The sequence below is a fragment of the Halichoerus grypus genome, chromosome 7 (assembly GCF_964656455.1).
Source record: "Halichoerus grypus chromosome 7, mHalGry1.hap1.1, whole genome shotgun sequence".
Taxonomy (NCBI): domain Eukaryota; kingdom Metazoa; phylum Chordata; class Mammalia; order Carnivora; family Phocidae; genus Halichoerus; species Halichoerus grypus.
This window is the reverse complement of record NC_135718.1, coordinates 58,670,467-58,693,240: the sequence shown is the minus strand read 5'-3', so window position 1 is coordinate 58,693,240 and position 22,774 is coordinate 58,670,467. Positions and strand designations below refer to the sequence as shown.

The following is a 22,774-nucleotide window of genomic DNA, read 5'->3' as shown; positions in this document are numbered from 1 at the left end:
AACTGAGCCAGCCAGACGCCCCTAACATGTCCATATTTTTGTTTGCTTGTTTACTTGTTTCTGAAAAGTTGAAATAGGCCCCAGGAAAAGAACTTACAACACTGATAAAACTGTCGCTTTTTGATTTGGTAGTTAAATATATCATCCCTCTGTCTATTAAGCACAGTAGTTCTGTCACAAATCTTGTTTCTACTTACAATTAATTAAGCAAAACTAAAATGTTTAAAGCTACTACAAATCAAATTTAATTTAAATGCCTACAATAATTTAAACAAAGATAAATGGAATGGCTTTCTTATGCTTCATTACTTCCCTTAATTCCTTTTAAAACACTTCCATAGGAAAAGTTATGAGGATGGGAAAGGAAAGGTTGACCACTGGGATCCCAATTAAACTACCAAACCAATAACTTAACCCCCAGGTGGTCTTCCCACTTTCTCCATTTCCTTTGTCACCTCAATATTTTGATGTGAATTTTTTAAAATACATATGGTACAATTGTTACAGTCTGATTTATCTTGAACTTTAAACCATATGTCAGTTCTAATGTAGAAATGTAATCTTGATTTAGGTGTCTAATTTAAAAGATGGTTAAATTGTAAATTAATTACTTACAAGTTTAAAATATGTCTTACAGTATGTTCCTAGATTGTACTGGTTTACACCCATGAGACATTTGGATGCATATAAAATAATTCTATACCCCGATAAAAATCCTATTTTAAAGGCAATTTATTTTTGTTATTTCATGACTTTACTGCATTTTATTGCATTACTGTGACTTTTTAAAATAGAACGTTCCTAAAAGTTCTTCTTACAGTTTGCCGATAGAGCTGAGGCAAAATGGAATTTATTACAAGTCCACGCAATTTTTAAAAATCAAGATCATATCACACTAATGTTTATGGCTTATTTCCATGGTTATACAAGAAAATATTTTTTTCAGTCAATTATACAACTTTATACAGGATTGATTTATTGCTTACTTTATTTCATATTTTTGTTTTTTTATCCAGCTAAACAAAATAAAATACATTCCTGAATTCTGAAAATATTGGGAATTTATTTGTTCCTTTAGCCTAGAATATCTTATGAAAAGGAAAATATGTTGTTGGTTGGCTTTTAATTTAATTATTTAATAGATAATCAAATAACCTAGCAACTGAAACTACATTGAACAGTATACACAGGGAAGTCTCACTACCACTATTGACATACTCCCAGTCTCCCTCATACATATACTTTTAGTGAATTCTATTTCTTAGTTTATTTTTCTAGTATTTCTTTTAGGAAAGGCAATAATGTATGTATGTGCCATTTCCCCACTTCTTGACCAGAAGGTCAAAACACACTGTTTTCTTCCTTGCTTTTTTCACTTACTAATATATCCTTGTGAACAACTCATATCAGTCCTTAGGTATTGTCTTCATTTATAAAGGAGAACCTCTCTACTACTCAGTATGTACTGGTCATTAACAGGAATAAAATGATAGCTTTTTAGGCTTCTATCTGCAGTGTATCCATATGCTGTTCAAAATCTAACATCTGTAACTGAATTATTTTACTTAGCATTACACCCTCTAGATCCATCCTTGTTGTTGCAAATGGCAAGATTGCATTCTTCTTTATGACTGAGTAATATTCCATTGTATACGTATACCACATGTTCTTTATCCATTCATCTGTAGATGGAAAGCAGGGTCACTTCCATATCTTGGCTATTATAAATACTGTTTCAATAAGACAAAGAGTATATAATTTCACTCATTTGTGGAATTTAAGAAACAAAACAAATGAACATAGAAAAAAGAGACAAACAAAACAACAGACTCTTAAATACAGAGAACAAACTGTTGATTGAGACAGGGGAGGTGGGTGGGAGGGATGGGTGAAATAGGTGAAGGTAATTAAGGGTACACTTATCACAATGAGCACTGAGTAATGTATAGAGTTGGTGAATCAGGGGCATTTGGGTGGTGCAGTAGATTAAGTGTCTGACTCTTGGTTTGGCTCAGGTTGTGATCTCAGGATCCTGAACTCAGGGTAGTGAGATCGAGCCTCCTGTCAGGCTCTGTGCTCAGCATGGAGTCTGCTTAAGTTCCTCTCTCCCTCTGCCCCTCCCCCCAGCACTCTCTCTCTAAAATAAATAAATAAATCTTTTTAAAATATTTGTTGAATCATTATGTTGTACACCTGAAATTAACACAACACTTTATTAATTATACTTGATTTAAAAAAAAAAAATCTAGGGGCACCTGGGTGGCTCAGTCAGTTGAGCGTCTGCCTTTGGCTCAGGTCATGATCCCAGGGTCCTGGGATTGAGCCCCACATCCGGCTCCTTCCTCAGTGGGGAGCCTGCTTCTCCCTCTCCCTCTGCCTGCCGCTCCACCTGCCTGTGCTCTTCCTCTCTTTATCTCTGTCAAATAAATAAATAAAATCTTAAAAAAAAAAAATCTAACATCCGTAAGTTCTGTTCTACAGCTCTAGCATTTGGGTTCTCCTTCAAAGGCCATTTTTCCACACAAAGACAAGGAGGAATATAGATTAGCACCACACTGTGTAAAACTAAACTAGGGTGGATCTGGGAAAACCTATAGAAAAGGAAGCAGCAGAAAGGACATGACCCTGAAGGTGCCATTATGCCACAGGGAGGTCTGCTTTGGCTGGGTGGGCATAGTTGCCTTGTACATACCCCTGAAAGGGCTCCAGGAAAGAACCCCTGATCCTGAGATGTCTCTATATACTATTTACAGAAAAAATGAGGCAGGAGTTCTCAAATCACTATGTGAAAATAGGTACTTCTTGGTGGAGGAAATGATCTGGTCTTGTAGAAAGAGGTAACCTCTGGGTCTCAATGGCTCTTATCAGCAGGTTTTTTTCATTGTGCTAACTCAGATCTCCTGAGCCAGTTTATTGCTAAACTATTAAAAGGGGGAAGGGAAAGAGCCTTCATGGCCATCTGAGTTCATCTCTATTCATGGAGTGTTTTTATTTTTTCATAAGCATTACTGTTTATTCATAGACATGTAAAGAAATAGAGTCAAAATGAGACGTGGATGTTGCATTATCAGCTAAATTCACTCACTAAGTAGCTCTTTCTTGTATCTCAGCCTTAAGAGATTCAAGTATGAGTCTTAGTAAAATTCAAAATACTGGCCGTTCCAGGTAATTTGCAAATACTTGAAACCGGTTAGACCAGGAGCAGCAACAGCCTCTATTGAATAAAATAAAGCAGTATAAATCCAAAATAATAAAAGGAAATAGGCCCACTTCAGAAGAATACCATCTGATTTACACTGAATAATAAGCACTCTAGTTGACGGGAAGGACACCAAAGTTTCATGTAGGTGTTTATTAAGCCTCTCCCACTCTCTTGACACCACTTAGAAACTAACGGAATATTAGCTGGAATATAGTCATGGAGAAGATTATAGACACTAGGAAAGACAAAAAGCACACAGTTAATAAATCACATTAGAATTGTTTTTAACCAGTACATAAAAAAATATTAGTGCTTAGGAAATTGATGGAGGTAGAAGCACTAAAGGACAGCATTATGGAAGTAATGTCACAGCTTTTCCTACAGAATTCACAGATTTTGACCGAATGGAAAGTCAATAAGGTATGCTCTTGTTCTAAGAATATAAACCCTCTTCTAAAGAGAGTTATTATTGGAAGTTAGAATGTTTTTGTTGTTGTGTTGCTTTGTGTTTTTATTATTATTCAATTTGCATCTCCCTTGCTAATATTTGGTATGGGAAAAAGTGCCATTCCCATAATGTTTATAGCATTAACCTTAAAAATAAAAAGGAATGGGGCACCTGGGTGGCACAGTTGGTTAAGCATCTGACTCTTGGTTTTGGCTCAGGTCATGATCTCAAGGTTGTGAGATCAAGCCCTGCATCGAGCTCCACACTCAGCATGGAGTCTGCTGGAGACTCTCTTCCTCTGTCCCTCTGCCCCTCCTCCCTCCTCTCTCTCTAAAATAAATAAACAAATCTTTAAAAAAAATAGAAAGGAATAGTTCTCACCTAAATATTAAGAAATTATATCTATAGTACTATACTAGGAATATTATGATTCAAGGATGATCATTTTATAAATTATAATTAAACACTCAATATTATTCATTAAAAATTTCCATTATTAGATTTTTAAAGTACAACTATAATTCATGTTCTTTGTAACAAGTGAAATTTTACAAACTTAAAGAAAAAGTTACTATTTTTACCACTTGTCCTCTTTTCCCAGCTGAAGTAATCAGCATGTAACATAGCTTTCTCATTTTATCCAGGTGTTTTATGTACCTGTAATATCATGTCTTTCTCTGTAGAAAACAGATTTAGCCCTCATTCTTTTTAAAGTTTACATTATAGTCCATACAATGATTGTACCATGGTATTTCAGACTCAGCCTCCTGAGGGATATTCAGGTTGCTTTCAGTTTCATTTTGTTGTTACTTTGCTAATTTATTTAACACTAGAAAAAATATCTTTTAATGTTAGTTTTTATTTCTATAAAGTATGTTCAAAAATGGAATTCTGACCAAATTCCAACAATACATTAAAAAAGTCACTCAACATGATCAAGTGGGATTTATTCCCAGGATGCAGGTGGCTCAATATTTGTAAATCAATCAATGTGATACATCACATCAATAAGAGAAAGGATAAAAACCATTATGACCATGTCAATAGATGCAGAAAAATCACTTGACAAAGTACAATATCTGTTCATGATAAAAACCCTCAACAAAATAGGTTTGGAGGGAACATATCTCAACATAATAAAGGCCATATATGAAAAACCCACAGCTAACATCATCCTTAATGGGGAAAAACTGGGAGCTTTCCCCTAAGGTCAGGAACAAGATAAGGATGCCCACTCTCACCACTCAACATAGTACTACAATTTCTAGCCACAACAATCAGACAAGAAAATGGAGTTAAAAGGCATTCAAATTGGTAAGGAAGAAGTAAAACTTTCACTATTTGCAGATGACATGTTAATATATATAGAAATCCTGAAGACTCCACCAAAAAACTATTAGAGCTGATGAATTCAGTAACGTCGCAGCATACAAAATCAGTGTAGAGAAATCTATACATTTCTATACACTAATAATGAAGCAGCAGAAGGAGAAATTAAGAAAACAGCCCCATTTACAACTGCACCAAAAAGAGTAAAATACCTAGGAATAAATCTAACCACAGAAGTGAAAGACCTGTACTCTGAAAACTATAAAACATTGATGAAATAAATTAAGGACAATACAAACACATGGAAAGACATTCCATATGCATGGATTGGAAAAAATAAGTATTGATAAAATGTCCATACTACCCAAAGCAATCTACACATAATGTAATCCCTATCAAAATACCAACAACATTTTTTACAGCCCTTGGACAAATGATCCTTAAATTTGTATGGAACCACAAAAGACTCCAAATAGCCAAAGAAATCTTGAAAAAGAAAAACAAAGCTGGAAGTATCACAATTCCAGATTTCAAGTTATATTACAAAGCTATAGTAATCAAAACTGTATAGTACTGGCACAAAAATAGACACATAGATCAATCGAATAGGACAGAAAACCCAGAAACAAACCCATGATCAGATGGTCAATTAATCTTTGACAAAGGAGGCAAGAGTATGCAATGGGAAAAAGATAATCTCTTCAACAAATGGTGTTGGGAAAACTGGACAGCTACATGCCATGCAAAAGAATGAAACTGGACCACTCCCTTACAGCATACATAAAAAGAAGCTCAAAATGGATTAAGGATCTAAGTGTGAGACCTGAAACCGTAAAAATCTTAGAAGAGAGCACAGGCAGTAATTTCTCTTGTATCGGCCATAACATCTTTCTAGGTATGTCTCTTGAAACAAGGGAAACAAAATTAAAAATAAACTATTGGGACTACATCAAAATAAAAGTCTTCTTCACAGCAAAGGAAACAGGCAACAAAAAGAACTTACACAACTCAACGCCTAAAAAACAAATAATGCAATTAAAATACTGGCAGAAGACATGAACAGACATTTCTCCAAAGAAGACATACAAATGACCAACAGACACATGAAAAGATATTCAACATCATTAATAATCAGGGAAATGCAAATCAAAACTACAATGAGATATCACCTCAAACCTGTTAGAATGGCTAAAATAAAAAACACAAAAAACAACAGATGTTGACGAGGATGTGGAGAAAAAGGAATTCTCATGTACTGTTGGTGGGAATGAAAACTGGTGCAGACACTGGAAAACAGTGTGGAGGATCCTCAAAAAGTTAAAAAATAGAACTACCCTATGATCCAGTAATCACACTACTGGGTATTTACCCAAAAAATACAAAAACACTAATGCAAGGGATACATGCACCCCTATGTTTATTGCAGCATTATTTACAAGTGTCCATTGATAGATGAATGAATAAAGAAAATGTGGTCTATTTAGACAATAGAATATTATGCAGTCATAAAAAAAGAATGAAATCTTGCCATTTGCAACAATATAGATGGAGTTAGAGAGTAAATGCTAAGCCGAATAAGCCAGTCAGAGAAAGAAAATACCATATGATTTCACTCATAGGTGGAATTTAAGAAACAAAACAAATGAAGGGGAAAAAATAGAGACAAACCAAGAAATAGACTCTTAACTATAGAGAACAAACTGATGGTTACCAGAAAGGAGGTGGGTGGAAGGATGGATGAAATAGGTGAAGGGTATTAAGAGTACACTCATCATGGTGAGCACTGAGTAATGTATAGAATTGGTGAATCAGTGCATTGTACACCTGAAACTAAAATATAACACTGTTATGTTAATGTATTGGAATAAAAATAAAAATAAAAATTTTTAAAAAGTGGAATTCTGAGTTAAATTTTAATTTAAATAGAAACTGCTGGTTTATTTTCTGTAAATATCTACATTTACATATACTCAATAACAGGATACTATCACTTTCTCACCATTTTTGTTCATCTAAGTGGTGATACAATGCAACCCATTGTTGTTTTATTTCATATATCCCTGATCATAAATGAAGTGTCAAGTCATATCTTTATTGTCCCAAAGTTTTTCCTTTTCTGTAATAAACTATTTTTCTAATGAGTTGTTTTTTTCTTATTCTTTTTAAGAGCTCTTCATATATTAACGATATTAACGCCTTCTCATTTATAATGAAAACATTTTTTCTAGTTAAGATTTTGTCCTCTGTTTATGGTATATTGTGGCCTATATTTTTATTTATGTTTTTGTGTAATCAAACACATCTAATTTTCCCTGTCTCTTATTTTCCTGCCTTGGTTAAGAGAAGCCCACCACAATAATGTGACACAAATAGTACCTCCTAGTTTTACATATAAGTTAAAAATTAATCCAATAAGTTAAAAATTAATAGCTTATAACAATGTGGGGGTTAGGGGCACCGATACCCCTGTGAAATTGAAAATCCATATATAACTTTTGACTCCCCCAAAACTTAACTTCTAATAGCCTATTGTTGACTAGAAGCTTTAGTGATAACATAAACAGTTGATTAACACATGTTCTGTATGTTACATGCATTATATACTGTATTCTTATAATAAACTAGAGAAAAAAATTAAGAAAATCATAAGGAAGAAAAAATACATTTACAGTGCTGTACTGTATTTATTGAAAAAAAATCCACGTATAAGTGGACCTGCAGAGTTTAAATCCATGTTGTTCTAGGGCCAACTATATATGTAAATGTACATTTGGATTTTTAATCCATTTAAAAATTATGTTTTAATATGATGAAAAGTAGCTGTCAGTTTTGTTTTTGTTTTCCTTGTAAATATCCAGTTAGACTAGCCACATTTATTAAGTAGTCACTTTATCCACTAAATTGAATCAAATTATTTTTGGAATCTGTTATGTAATCATATGTTTCCCTCCTTTATTTTTTTAAAATTTTATTATGTTATGTTAATCACCATACATTACATCATTAGTTTTTAATGTAGTGTTCCATGATTCATTGTTTGCATATAACACCCAGTAATTTGTTTTTTCTAAAGTACACTACTAGTTTTTCCTTTTTGAAATAAAGTATACTAGATGACAAATAATATTCTTATTTCAGTGTTAAATATAATGTACTTTTACTTTATTTACAATGTTGGCATCTTTAGTTATAAGGGAAACTGGTTTATAGTTTTCATTTTTATACATCTTTCACCAGATTATTAATATTCAGGTTATTTATAAAACAAAATAAATTGATTGTTTTCTATTCTCATAGTCCTGAACTTTATAATCTATTTTACCTAATGTTAAAGAAAAACACATAAAAATATTATGACCTTGTATTTATAATGGTAAATCTTTAATATGTTTTTCAAACTTGAAGAGTTTTTTCCTCTTCTTCATACTTTACATTTTTTGAGTGAATATTGAATAACATTATTTTCTCATAATCTTTCTAACCCATAATGTAGCTTATTTTGGCTTTCTTCTGTTTGCCTTAATGATGTTTGCAAAATTACATATATACTAAACTTTTAAAAAATAATTTAATTGCATTCATCTTTGTTAGCTCAGTCTTCCTAATTCCTTTATTATGATTGCATATTTTTGTTTGCTTCTAATCTAATTTCTTATGATATAAGCTTATTTTTGACACTTTTAATGAGGTATAATGTCATTCCATATAATTCACCATTATAAGTGTACAATAATTTCAAATAAATTCATAGAGTTGTACAACCATCACAATCTGGTTCTGGAACACTTCCATCACTCCCCAAATTCCATCAAAACCATTTGGAATTAATCCCAACTCCCAATCCCAGATCCAGTTAAATACTGATTTGCTTTCTCTATATATAAATTTATCTTCTGAAATGTTTCATATAAATGGAATCCTACAATGCGTAATATTTGCTATCTGGTTTCTTTCATTTAGCATGTTTTTGAGGTTCATCCATGTTGCAACCTGTATCAGAATTCTATTCCTTTTGGAACTAGAGGGCATTATGCTTAGCAAAATAAGTCAATCAGAGAAAGACAAGTATCATATGATCTCACTGATATGAGGAATTTGAGAAATAAGACAGAGGATCATAGGGGAAGGGAGGGGAAAATGAAATAAGATGAAACCAGAGAGGGAGACAAACCATGAGAGACAATCTCAGGAAATAAACTGAGGGTTGCTGGAGTAGAGGGGGGTGGGAGGGATGGGGTGGCTGGGTGATGGACATTGGGGAAGGTATGTACTATGGTGAGTGCTGTGAATTGTGTAAGACTGATGAGTCACAGACCTGTACCCTGGAAACAAATAATACATTATATTTTAATTAAAAAATATATATAAAAAAAGAATGTTTTCCTTTAATTGCTGAATAATATTCCATTGTTTGAATATACTACATTTGTTTATACATTCACCGATTAATAGATATTTGATTTTTTTCACTATTATGGATAATGCTGCCATGTACGTTTATATATAAGCCTTTGTGTTGGCATATGTTTTCATTTCTCTGGGATCGATAACAAGGAATGGAATTGCTGGGTTTATGGTAAGTTGATGTTTAAGTTTTTAAGAAACTGTGAAATTGTTATTCAAAGTAGCTCTATCATTTTACCTTCCCAAAAGTAATGTATGAAGGTCCAGTTTCTCTACTTCCTCCCCAAACATTTGGCATTGTCTGTCTTTTACCTATAACCATTTTAGTAAGTGAATAATGATATCTCATTATGATTTTAATTTGCATTTTTCTAGTGACTAATGATGTTGAGCACCCTTTCATGCGCTTCTCATTGGTATATTTGTTGGTGAAATGTCCATTAAAGTACTTGACTATTTTTTTATATTAGACTGTTGGTCTTCTTGTTATTAAATTATGAGTTATTTTTTTTTTCTAGGTACAATTCCTTTAACAGATATGCGATGTGAAAACATTTCTCCAAGACTTTGGCTTGTCTTTTCATTTTTTAAATTATGTCCCCCAGAGCATAAAAGTTTTCCATCTTAATGAAAACCAATTTATCTTTCATGTTCTTTTATGGTTTACACTTTTGGTATATTGTCTAAGAAATCTTTGCCTAACAGAACATTTTGAAAATTTTTTCCTCTGGTTTTAAGTTTTATAATTTTAGCTCTTATGTTTAGGTCTACAATCTATTTTGAATTCATTTTTGCACAAGAAGTAAGATAAGAGTCTAACTTATTTATTTGCATATGTACATAAAATTATCCTAGTACCATTGTTGAAAAACAACCCTTTCCCCATTGCATTATCTTGGCATCTTTGTCAAAAACCAATTGATCATAAATGTGTGGGTTTATATCTGTATTCTCAATTCTGTTTCATTGATCCATGTGCCCATCCTTACACCAATACCACACTACTTCAGTGCTGTAGCTTTATAGTAAGTTTTGATTTCAGGTTGTATATACCCTCTCCCTCTGCTTTTCTTTTAGGAAATTATTTGACTTAAAGTTTGTTTCTTTTATTTTTAATTGTACTTATCAAAATTATTCCTAAGTTATTCTTAACAATAATTCTCCTATCACTCCTTGGAGTTGTTTTTGCTGTGTCCTAAACATCTTGCTATTAGGGATTTTAATATTTATCATATTTGGGGGTGCCTGGGTGGCTCAGATGGTTAAGCGTCTGCCTTCGGCTTAGGTCATGATTCCAGGGTCCTGGGATCGAGCCCACGTCGGGCTCCTGGCTCAGCAGGGAGCCTGCTTGTCCCTCTCCCTCTGTCTCCCCCACTGCTCAAGCTCTCTCTCTCTCTGTATCTCTGTGTCTCAAATGAATAAATAAAATCTTTAAAAATATATATATATTTATCATATTTTGTATAATTTATACTTTTAGATTTTATTTTCTCTTTTTTTTAATTTTTTTTATTTTATTTTATTTATTTATTTATTTTTTTAAAGATTTTATTTATTTATTTGAGAGAGAGAGAATGAGAGAGAGCACATGAGAGGGGGGAAGGTCAGAGGGAGAAGCAGACTCCCTGCCGAGCAGGGAGCCCGATGCGGGACTCGATCCAGGGACTCCAGGATCATGACCTGAGCCGAAGGCAGTCGCTTAACCAACTGAGCCACCCAGGCGCCCCTAGATTTTATTTTCTCTTTGATTCAGGAAGAATTTAGGAGAACAATTCTCCTTTCTAAATAGCCTATTTTATTGTTATTTCTACATTTATTTGATTTTATTCAGAAAATCTTCATAAATTTTTGTGAGAGGAATTTAAAACATTTTCTAAGCATTAATGTGTCTCTGATTCTCTATTCTCAACTTATATTTAAGGAATACAAATTTCCATGCTTGTAGTTCACCAAATACAATGCTTTTTTCCTGCCATATCATATTTTTTTTCTAATATAGTTAGTCAACAAAATTGTAATTTATAGAAAATATTGATCCAAGATTTCATGGTGATTAAAATTTACAAGCTAAAAAAACACAAATGTTCTTATTCTTTTTTTTTAAAGATTTAGTTATTTATTTTTAGAGAGAGAGTGAGAAGCATGAGGGGTAGAGGGGCAGAGGGAGAAGGAGAGAGAGAATATCAAGCAGACTCTCCACTGAGTGTGGAGCCCCACATGGATCTCACCACCCCAAGATCATGACCTGAGCTGAAATCAAGAGTTGGATGCTCAACAAACAGAACCAGCCAGGCGTCCCTCAAATTTTCTTATTCTGACCAGATACCATATTTAAGAGTTTTAACTCCTTATTTTAATAAGGTATAAATATATTTTGTTTGGATATTTTTTTCAATTACTGTCAGTGTTCAAAATGTCTCAGTTAACATCTTCTATGCATTGTTTCATATCCTATTGCAATGTGAAAATTGCCAGTCAATTTACATGTCAATTGCTTTGTTATGAGTCTTAACATAAATTCTCATTTTAATTATTTAAATAACTGTTAACTCTACCATTATATTTATGTCATTACCTGTATTATAAAGACTTATTTATATTGTATCAAAAGTGGCATAAAACTTTTCCTAATACATGTTAATTTGTGGAGAAATTTTTAGTCCAAGATAAAAATATTCCATTTTTAGGTTTTTTTCTAACTAGGATATTTGCATTTCTCTTTTAATTTAATAAACTTTTTAAATGCAGTTATAAAATCCATTCATTTATTCAGCAAATATTTATTATTCCTTTACTAGATGTTAATAACTGTTTTAAGAGTTGGTAATAGAAAAGCAAATATGGCATCTTCCCATGCATAAATATGTACTCAATTTAGTGGCAGAAATAGATATGAAGAGAATTAACTGTAATTTAGAATCTCAAATAGTTGAATTAGTATTTAGATAAAGTATTATGAGGACAATCGTGAGGGAGCAATTACTTCTACTGTGGGAAAAGTGTGGTAGGAGGATTGATATGTACGTAGAAGGTTTCCCAGAGAAGGTCACATGTGACCTTGGGGTCTTTCCAAAAGTCCCCCAAAATGAGAAAGAAGGGGAAAAATATTTTAACAAAAAACCCCTGATAATTATAATATGTGACAATGCCAGGAGTTAGAACACACATAGAATATTTATAAAATTTTGAGGACAGTTATTTCTGATGCTCCTCAGGTTGTTTCATAAATTTGTAATATGAAATTCAAAAAGACAAAACTTAAGAGTTTCATAACAAATAAATCAAATGTGCTCATATAGCAAGGAAAAATTTGTTAATTTACCAATTCTTGGATTTCTAGAATATACTGAAGATAGAGGCATCTCCTATAAATATCTAATAAAAAGAAATATTCCTCCTTCTGTTCCTCAGCCACTAAAGGGCAATAACTCAAGAAGCACAGGCTTATCTCTAAGGATGATATCAGGCAGCTCCCTAATAACTTCAGATATCTCAACATACAAAGTTTGAATTGAGCTATACCATAAATAAAGTATTAATTCCTCAGTCACTTTCCATGTATATTTTTTTATTTCTTTTTAAAATTAGGTCAAGTCATAAGCCGTATCTTAATTACGTATTTAACATGAAATGATAATCATCTGGTATATACTAGTATTGGAATATATAGACTGAATGCCCCATAAGTACAATTTATGTGACTACACTTCCATCATAGAATTTAAGAAGTCCTATAAGTCACTACTTCTGATCATTCTAATTACCCAGAAAATGGAAGTCATATTGTATCTATGATTTTGCTTGTTTATATAACCATAACAAATTATTTTTACATAATTGGCACAGAATCATTTCATTCCTGTGGCAATAAGAAGGAAAAAGAAGTACCATTCAAAGACATTCTGCCAAACTTGACAGAAATATTAAGACAACAGAAAATTTCTTCAAGGTACTAAATTATGAATAACAAGAATGCTAGTCATGAAAGTCAGTACACATTCCATTTAAAAAGTACTTGGAAAAATACTAGAAAATAGAGGTATACTCATTGGTAATAGAGATATTAATTGTAAATGATAGACTATGAAAAATAAGTAAATAACTGATACAGCTTATTAGTTAAATTGCATTTCCCAAATCAGGAAATACAGATATATATGGGGAGATCAAAAAGTAAAATAATGAAAGTTAAAAATGTTCTAATAGCAAGACAAAATTTTCATTTATATTTTAACAATATGAAGAAAAATACCAGCAAACAGATGTATTCTGTAACCATTGTACCAGAATGTATTAAAGACATTAACCAAAGTCTAATGATTCCTAGAAATAATTTTAAGGTAAAAAATGAGTGTGAAATTTTTTAAAACTAAGATTCTTGGTAATTTTAAACATGCTGTACAAAGTACAGCTTAAGACTCCCAGGAACATTTTCAAAATTAAAAAAAAAAAGTATTCTGCTTGTTTTCTGACAATGGCAATGTTGTACACTACCATGATTTGCAACTTAAAATGTTCCAGGTCTCCAAAAATTCTTTTGAAATTTTGTTATCCTTTCTCATTGGTGTAAGTAATCAGATCCACTGAGCTCATTGACTCTGTAAATGATTTTCAGTAAATCAACTGTAAATTGCACTTTCATCCATTATTTCTTCAAAATTTTTTTCTGACTCATTCTCATCTCCAATTACATATATGTTAAATTTTTTTATATTGTCTCACAGATCACTAAAACTGCTGATATTTTTAAAATACATTTTCTCTTCTTCTTCACATTGATCTTCACATTGATCTGTCTTCAACTTAAGTGATTATTTCCTTCCTTTATCGTTTCCATTCTTCATTAAGCCTATCTAATGAATTTCTTTTCAGATATGTATGTTTCATTTCTATAATTTGCTTTTGGCTCTTTTCTAAATTTTTGTTTCTCTGCTGGGATTTCCTTTCTATTCATTAGGCTTTTTTATTTTTTTTAAAGACTTATTTATTTGAAAGAGAGAGAGTGGGGGAAGGGGCATAGGGAGAGGGAGAGAGAAAGAATTCCAAGCAGATTACCCGATGAGCGTGGAACCTGATTTGAGGCCTGATTCCACGACCCTGAGATCATGACTTGACCTGAAATCAAGATGCTTAACTGACGCAGTCACACAGGTGCCCCTATATTAGGTCTACTTTATTAAATGTATGTGCTAACTGACGGAAAGTATTTCAGTGAAATTCCAACATCTGGGACGTCTCAGGGTTCACCTCTTTTGATGGTAATTTTTTTCTTTGAATGTGAAACATGTTTGGATCAAATCCAAGTCATAGGGAGTGTGAGACTGTGGAGATTCTGTATCTGTAATACTTCTCCAAACAATGTTATTGGTTTTGTTTAAGCAGGTAATTAGTTGGTTAGGCTAAAATTGCATATTCTCGGGCGCCTGGGTGGCTCAGTTGGTTAAGCGACTGCCTTCGGCTCAGGTCATGATCCTGGAGTCCCGGGATCGAGTCCCACATCAGGCTCCCTGCTCAGCAGGGAGTCTGCTTCTCCCTCTGACCCTCCTCCCTCTCACGCTCTCTGTCTCTCATTCTCTCTCTCGCAAATAAATAAATAAAATCTTAAACAAACAAACAAAAAAATTTAAAATTGCATATTCTGCCTTGACTAGTGGGAAACAGCTAAAATCTCATATAATTCTTTTAGACTTAGTTATAGGTTGCTTTGAGTCGGCCACAGGCAGGTATGAATCATTTTCAGCCTGAGATTTGGGTAAAGTTTGTAGTCTGATTTTGGATCTCCCATTCTCTGGATTTCTTTTTTCTAGGATGCCCCTCCTCCATTCTCCTGGGTGTTGAGAACAGATTTTCTACCATAGTCTCAGACACTTTGCAGCTCACTGTGACTGCAACATGCCCTTATGCTTACTGCCCTTAAAAACGGGACATTTACTCCATGCCAGTCCTGACTTAATCAACTATCTTTACTTTGAATTACTACAATAGTATATGCCTAATACTAGCCCTCTCCCATATTCCAACAGGTCTTTTGGAATCTTCTAGCACATTCACAAAAAAAGTAAGTGTGGAAATTTGACTTCTGTTTCAAGGACTGTTTGTTTTAGTGGCCCCTATAAATAGCTCTTGATATTTATTTTCAAAAGTTGGTGTTTACATTAGCTGTGGATCTTATTGGCAAGCAATTATCAATGGCAACATTTTGCCATTTATCAGAAGTTACTCCCAGGGACAGTGGCTCCCACTAAAAATTTCCATCAATGGCAGATGATAGCAGATCTAATTGTTAGAAACTCCTTGCAGTAGCTTTGGTAAATAATCTGCCTCTTTCAATAGCTTTTGAAAATTTTCTAGTGTATCTTTTTTCTCCAAACAGTTCATATAGATTTAAATGTTATGAAAATTCCATATTAATTTCTCAAAATTGCATCTAGAAAACAATATAGCAAGATAGCTTGTTTAATTTCTTAGTATAACTATGGTGCTAAGCAGTTCTTTCAAAGAATATATGCAGATTCTCTAGAACAGGGGTTGACAAATATATTAGACAAAGAGCCAGATAGTAAATATTTTAGGCTTTGTTGGCCGTATAATTTCTTTCACAACTACTCAATTCTGCCACTGTAGGAAAAAGTAGTCAATAAAGCTTTATTTACAAAAACAGATGGCCAGCAAGTTTTGGTCTATAGGCTATAGGGTGTCAATCTTTCCTCTACAGCTATAATACCAAACAAATACGAGTTATATCTGAATTTCTCCAATATTCTTTTACTCTTCCTTAAAATAAGACCTTATTCCTACTATTCCTTAAAATAAGGTCTATAAACTTATACCTCAAGAATTCCCATATATTTTAACAGGGACTTCCTAGGTATTAATTTAAGAATCCATTATTTTTTTCTCAGTGATTCCATTAATGAAGTGACAAGAACACATGGAAAAAATACGTATTACTAATTATCTGTTGTACTACCCCATTGGGCAATAGATATCCGTGTCAAACTTGTCCCACAAAATTAAATAAACCAAATTTCACATTATATTTTTAAAGTAGCATCACACTATAGAAATTATATCTTAAATAGGAAATAGAGACAAACTAAAAAAAGATAAACAAGTCAGTGGAATAAAGTTCAGAAACAGACCCACACATATTCTCAATCTATTCTTCCCCACCAAAATAATACATGGTGCTGTAGGGAAAGGGTGGTCATTTTAATAAACTGAATGGAATCAGCTGGATATCCTTTGGAGAAAAAAAATTATAGTATGGTCTAAAATATACTCAAAAGTCAATTTAATAGAAAATGGTTATCTAGATGTGAAATAGAAAATAATTAAGCTTTCAGGATCAATATAGGAGAATATTTTTATGACTTGGGAGCAAATAAAAAGTTGTTATATTGAACTATATAAAAATTTAAAACTTCTATTTATCAAAAGACATTGTTAACAGGGATAACCATGAATGTATCACATGGGAAAAGTTTGCAAAGGGCTCATATTCAGAATATCTAGAGAACTGTAACAAATCAGTAAGGAAAGAGCAAATAATAGAAAAAAATGGGCAAAAGATTGAAAATTTACTTCACATGACATATACAAATGACCAGAGGAATATATTTTAAGAAGGATTCAAGTTTATTAGTTATCAAAGTGTAAATTAAAATCATAAGATACCACTACATACTCACAAAAATGGCTAAGATAAAAAAGAAGATACAACTTCCAGTATTATGATAAATAATGTGAGAATATACATCCTTGTCTTGTTCCTGACTATGGAGGAAAAGTTCTCAGTTTTTCCCCATCAAGAATGATCTTAACTGTGGGTTTTTCATATATGGCCATTATTATGTTAAGGTATGTTCCCTCTACACCTACTTTATTGAGGGTTTTTATCATGAACAGATGTTGTATTTTGTCAAATGTTTTTTCTGCATTTATTGAAATGATCATATGGTTTTTATCCCTTCTTTTATTAATGTGGTATATCACATTTATTGATTTGTGAATATTGAACTACCCTTGCAACCCAGGAATAAATCCCACTTGATTGTGGTGAATTATTTTTTTAATGTATTGTTGGATTTGGTTTGCTAGTATTTTACTGAGAATTTTTGCATTCATGTTTATCAGGGATATTGGCCTGCGGTTCTCTTTTTCAGTGGAGTCTTTATCTGGTTTTGTTATCAGAGTAATACTGGCCTCATAGAATGAATTTGTAAGTTTCCCTTCCTTTTCTATTTTTTGGAATAGTTTAAGAATAGGTATTAACTCTTCTTTAAATGCCTGGTAGAATTCACCTGTGAAGCCACCTGGTCCTGGACTTTTGTTTGGAAGTTTTCTGATTACTGATTCAATTTCTTGCTGGTTATCACTCTTCAAGTTTTCTATTTCTTCCAGTTTCAGTTTTGGTAGTTTATATGTTTGTAGGAATTTATCCATTTCTTCCAAGTTGTCCAATTTGTTGGCATATCACTTTTCATAATATTCTCTTAAAATTGTTTGTATTTCTGTGGTATTGGTTGTTATTTCTCCTCTCTCATTTGTGATTTTACTTATTTGGATCCCTTCTCTTTTCTTTGTGATAAGTCTGGCTAGGGGTTTATCAATTTTATTTATTTTTTCAAGGAACAAGCTCCTGGTTTCACTGACCTGTTTTTTGTTTGCTTGTTTTAGTTTCTATTTAACATTGGACTGGAGGTCCAAGCCACAGTAATCAGACAACAAAAATAAATAAAATGCATCAAAATCAGCAAGGAAGAAGTAAAACATTCACTCTTTGAAGATGACATGATACTCTATGTAGAAAACCCAAAGCACTCCACGAAAAACTGCTAGAACTGATAAATAAATTCAGTAAAGTTGCAGGATACAAAATCAACATATAGAAATCTGTTGCATTTCTATACACCAATAATGAAGCAGTAGAAAGAGAAATCAAGGAATCGGTCCCATTTACAATTGCACCAAGAACAATAAGATACCTAGGAATGAACCTAACCAAAGAGGTGAAAGACCTGGATTCTGAAAACTATAAAACACTGATGAAAGAAATTGAAGATTACACAAAGAAATGGAAAAACATTCCATACTCATGGATTGCAAGAACAAATATTGTTAAAATGTCAATGCTATTCAAAGCAATCTACACATTTAATGTAATCCTTATCAGAATACTATTATATTCAAAAGCATTTCTCATACAGTTAAAACAAACAATCATAAAAACTGTATGGAAACACACACACACACACACACACACACACACACACACACACATAAAACCCAAATAGCCAAAGCAACCTTGAAAAAGAAAAGCAAAGCTTGAGGCATCACAATTCTGGACTTCAAGTTATATTACAAAACCATACTGATCAAAACAGTATGGCACTGGTACAAAAATAGACACATAGATCAATAGAACAGAATAAAAAAGAAAAAAACCAGAAATGATCCCATAACTATATGGTCAATTAATCTTCGACAAAACAGGAAAGAATATCCAATGGGGGGATAAACAGTCTCTTCAACAAATGGTGTTGGGAAAACTGGACAGCAACATGCAGAAGAATGAAACTGGACCATTTTCTTATACCATACACAAAAATAAATTCAAAATGGATTAAAGACCTAAATGTGAGATTTGAAATAATAAAAATCCTAGAGAACACAGGCAGTTACCTCTTTGACATTGTCATAGCAACTTCTTACTAGATATGTCTCTTGAAACAAGAGAAACAAAAGCAAATATAAACTATTAAAATAAAAAGCTTCTTCACAGCAAAGGAAATGATCAATGAAACTAAAAGACAACCTATGGAATGGGGAAGATATTTGCAAATGACATATCTGATAAAGAGTTAGTATCCAAAATATAGAAAGAACTTATATAACTCCACATCCCAAAAATGAATAATTCAATTTTTAAAAAGGTGAAAAGATAGGAACAGACATTTCTCCAAAGAAGACAAATAGATGGCTAACAGACACATTAAAAGATGCTCAACATCACTCATCATTGGGGAAATATAAATCAAAACTACAATGAAATATCATCTCACACCTGTCAGAATGGCTAAAATTAACAACATAGGAAACAATGATGTTGAGAAGGATGTGGACAAAGAGGAACCTTCCTATACGGTTGGTGGGAAAGCAAACTAGTGCAGTCACTCCAGAAAACAGATTGGAAGTTCCTCAAAAAGTTAAAAATAAGACTACCTTACAACCCAGCAGTTGCACTACTAGGTATTTACCCAAATAATACAAAAATACTGAGCCAAAGAGACATATGTGCCCTGATGTTTATAGCAGCATTATAAGAACAGCCAAATTATGGAAAGAACCCAAATGTCCATCAACTAATAAATGGATAAAGAAGTTGTGTTATGTGACTATATATACTCAGACATCAAAAAGAATGAAATCTTGCCATTTGCAAAATGACATGGATAGAGCTAGAATGTATTATGCCAAGCAAAACAACTTAGTCAGAGAAAGACAAATACCATATGATTTCACTCATATGTGGAATTTAAGAAACAAAACAGATGAACATAGGGGAAGGGGAAAAAAGAGAGGGAGGCAAACCATAAGAGACTCTTAACTACAGAGAACAAACTGAGGGTTGATGGAGGAGAGGTGGGTGGGGGAATGGGCTAAATGGGTGATGGATATTAAGGAGGCCACTTGTGTTGAGCACTAGGTGTTATATGTAAGTGATGAATCACTAAATTCTACTCCTGATACCAATATTACATTATATGTTAACTAATTAAAATTTAAATAAAAACTTGAAACAACAAAATAAATTTAAAAAAAACTAAAAAACTACAATGAGATATCACCTCACAGCTGTTAGAATGGCTGAAATCAACAACATAAGAAACAACAAGTATTGGCAACGATGTGGGAAAAGGGGAGCTCTCTTATACTGTTGGTAGGAATGTAAACTGATGCAGCCACTGGGGAAAAGAGTATGGAGTTTCCTCAAAAAGTTAAAAAAGTGCCTGGCTGGCTCAGTTGGTAGAGCATGTGAATCTTGATCTCAGGATTGTGAGTTCAAGTCACACATTGGGCATGGAGACTACTTAAAGAAAAATAGAACTACCCTATGATACAGCAATTGCACTACCAGGTATTTACCCAAAGAATACAAAAATACTAATTCAAAGGGTTACATGCACCCCAGTGTTTATAGCAGCATCATCTACAATAGCTAAATTATGGAAACAGTCCAAGCGTCCACTGAGTAATGAATGGATAAAGAGGATGTGATCTATATATACAGTGGAATATTACTCAGCCATAAAAAAGTGAAATCTTGCCATTTGCAATGACATGGATGGAGCTAGATGGAGTATTATGAGAGTATTATGGAGCTAGAGAGTATTATGCTAAGGAAATAAGTCAATTAGAGAATGACAAATACCATATGATTTCACTCGTATGTGGAATTTAAGAACAAAACAAATGAGCAAGGGGAAAAAAAAAGAGAGAGGGAGATGAACCAAGAAACAGACTCTTAACTATAGAGAACAAACGGATGGTTACCAAAGGGGAGGATGGGTGAAATAGATAATGGGGATAAGGAGTGCACTCTCTGTGATGAGCTCTGGGTGTTGTATGGAAGTGTTGAATCACTATATTGTACACCTGAAACTAATTTAATACTATATGTTAACTAACTGGAATTTAATAAAACTTTAAAAAAGAAAGAATATAGAATTCAGGTGGTGGGGCAGCTTGGTAGCCAGTGGGTTAAGCATCTGACTCTTGGTTTTAGTTCAGGTCATGATCTCAGGGTCATTAGATCAAGCCCTGCATAGGGCTCTGCGTTGAGCATGTAGCCTGCTTAAGCTTTTCTCTCTCCCTCTGCCCCTCCTCCCCTTCCTCCCCCTGCTCTCTCTCCCTCTATCTCGAAAGAAAGAAAGAAAGAAAGAAAGAAAGAAAGAAAGAAAGAAAGAAAGAAAGAAAGAAAGAAAGAAAGAAGAAAGAAAGAAAGAAAGAAAAGAAAAGAAAGAAAAGAGAAAGAAAGAAAAGAAAGAAAAGAGAAAGAAAGAAAGAAAAAGAAAGAAAGGAAGGAAGGAAGGAAGGAAGGAAGGAAGGAAGGAAGGAAGGAGGGAAAATTCCAGTGGTAGTGAAGCTCTAGAGTAATTGGTACTAATATTCCACTGATCATCATGTAAATTGGTGCAAACATTTTGGAAAATATTGACAGTCAACGTGAAAGCTGAACTTATACATCCTTTTGATCCAGCCAATCCAACTTTCTGTGTGTGCATGTGTGTATGCTCAACAGAAACACATATGATCACACAAAGACATGTATTAGAGTATTTATAACAGAACTACTTATAGTAATCTAAAACCTAAAATTACCCAAGTCTCCATTTTGGTTTTCATGGATAAATGAATAGTGGTGTGTTTATATAATGTCATACAATGTCATAATAAGATTGATCAGTCTACAGAAAAATGATAGGAATGAATGTCACAAACTTAAGTTTGAACAAAAGAAGCCATAGCACAAAAGAACACACACACACACACACACAAACATAATTACATAGATATACCCATTGTAAGTGTTTAAAGATGTCTCTTTTGCTTTACATGGAGACTTAACCAAATAGTATTTACAAGCCTGTTATAGACAGATTGATAAAATGGTGTTTGCTAACATCCTCTATACACAACATTAGTCTGCCTGTGTTTACTTATACACAGGCCAAACTGGGAAACTGAGGAAACTCAGATGTTCCTTCTATATGTTACCAATGACTACCACTTAGAAATTGGACACTATCAATGGAAAGCTATGGCCTGATAAATATCAGTCTTCCTCCAAATCACAATATTTATACTACATAGTTATTTAGACTGCTTAGGCATTTTGCTTATAGAACAATTCAGAAAGCAAATATGTCAATTTGTAATTTCTAGTAGTCCTATGGGTTATAAGGGTGAACAGAAAGTACTGGCAGAAAAATGTCTGAAACCCGCATATTAGAAGATGGATTGGTGGACCTATGAAGCACCTTTTCCTATGTATTTATGGTCTCAGGAGAATGATAATGTCTATAAAACAGCAGTTATCAGGGGAGCGATGACGCCATAAAATGAAGAAATAAAACAACTTGAAAACACTGAAGGATTTTTTTTTCCCTCCTGGAGACATCCTATTAAGTTCTTATGGGTTAGAAAAAAAAGATAACCAAAACTAGGAAATTAAAAGGAAGATATGCATATAGCATTTATATTGAACTTCAGATATATTTATAGTTCAATGAACATTTGTCTAAAGAAAAGTGAAAATACAATTCTCTACAATTCTCTTACCCGTTTGTATAAAAGTACTTTTTCAATAATGAAATGAAACTCCACCC

At 33.1% G+C, this 22,774-nt stretch overlaps 1 protein-coding gene across 3 annotated transcripts in view; it reads right to left on the bottom strand.

Annotated features, from left to right (window-relative positions):
* Positions 1–22,774, bottom strand: part of CTNNA3 (catenin alpha 3) — a 1,800,030-nt gene that overhangs the window by 211,577 nt on the left and 1,565,679 nt on the right. The gene's annotated exons all lie outside the window — the stretch shown is intronic.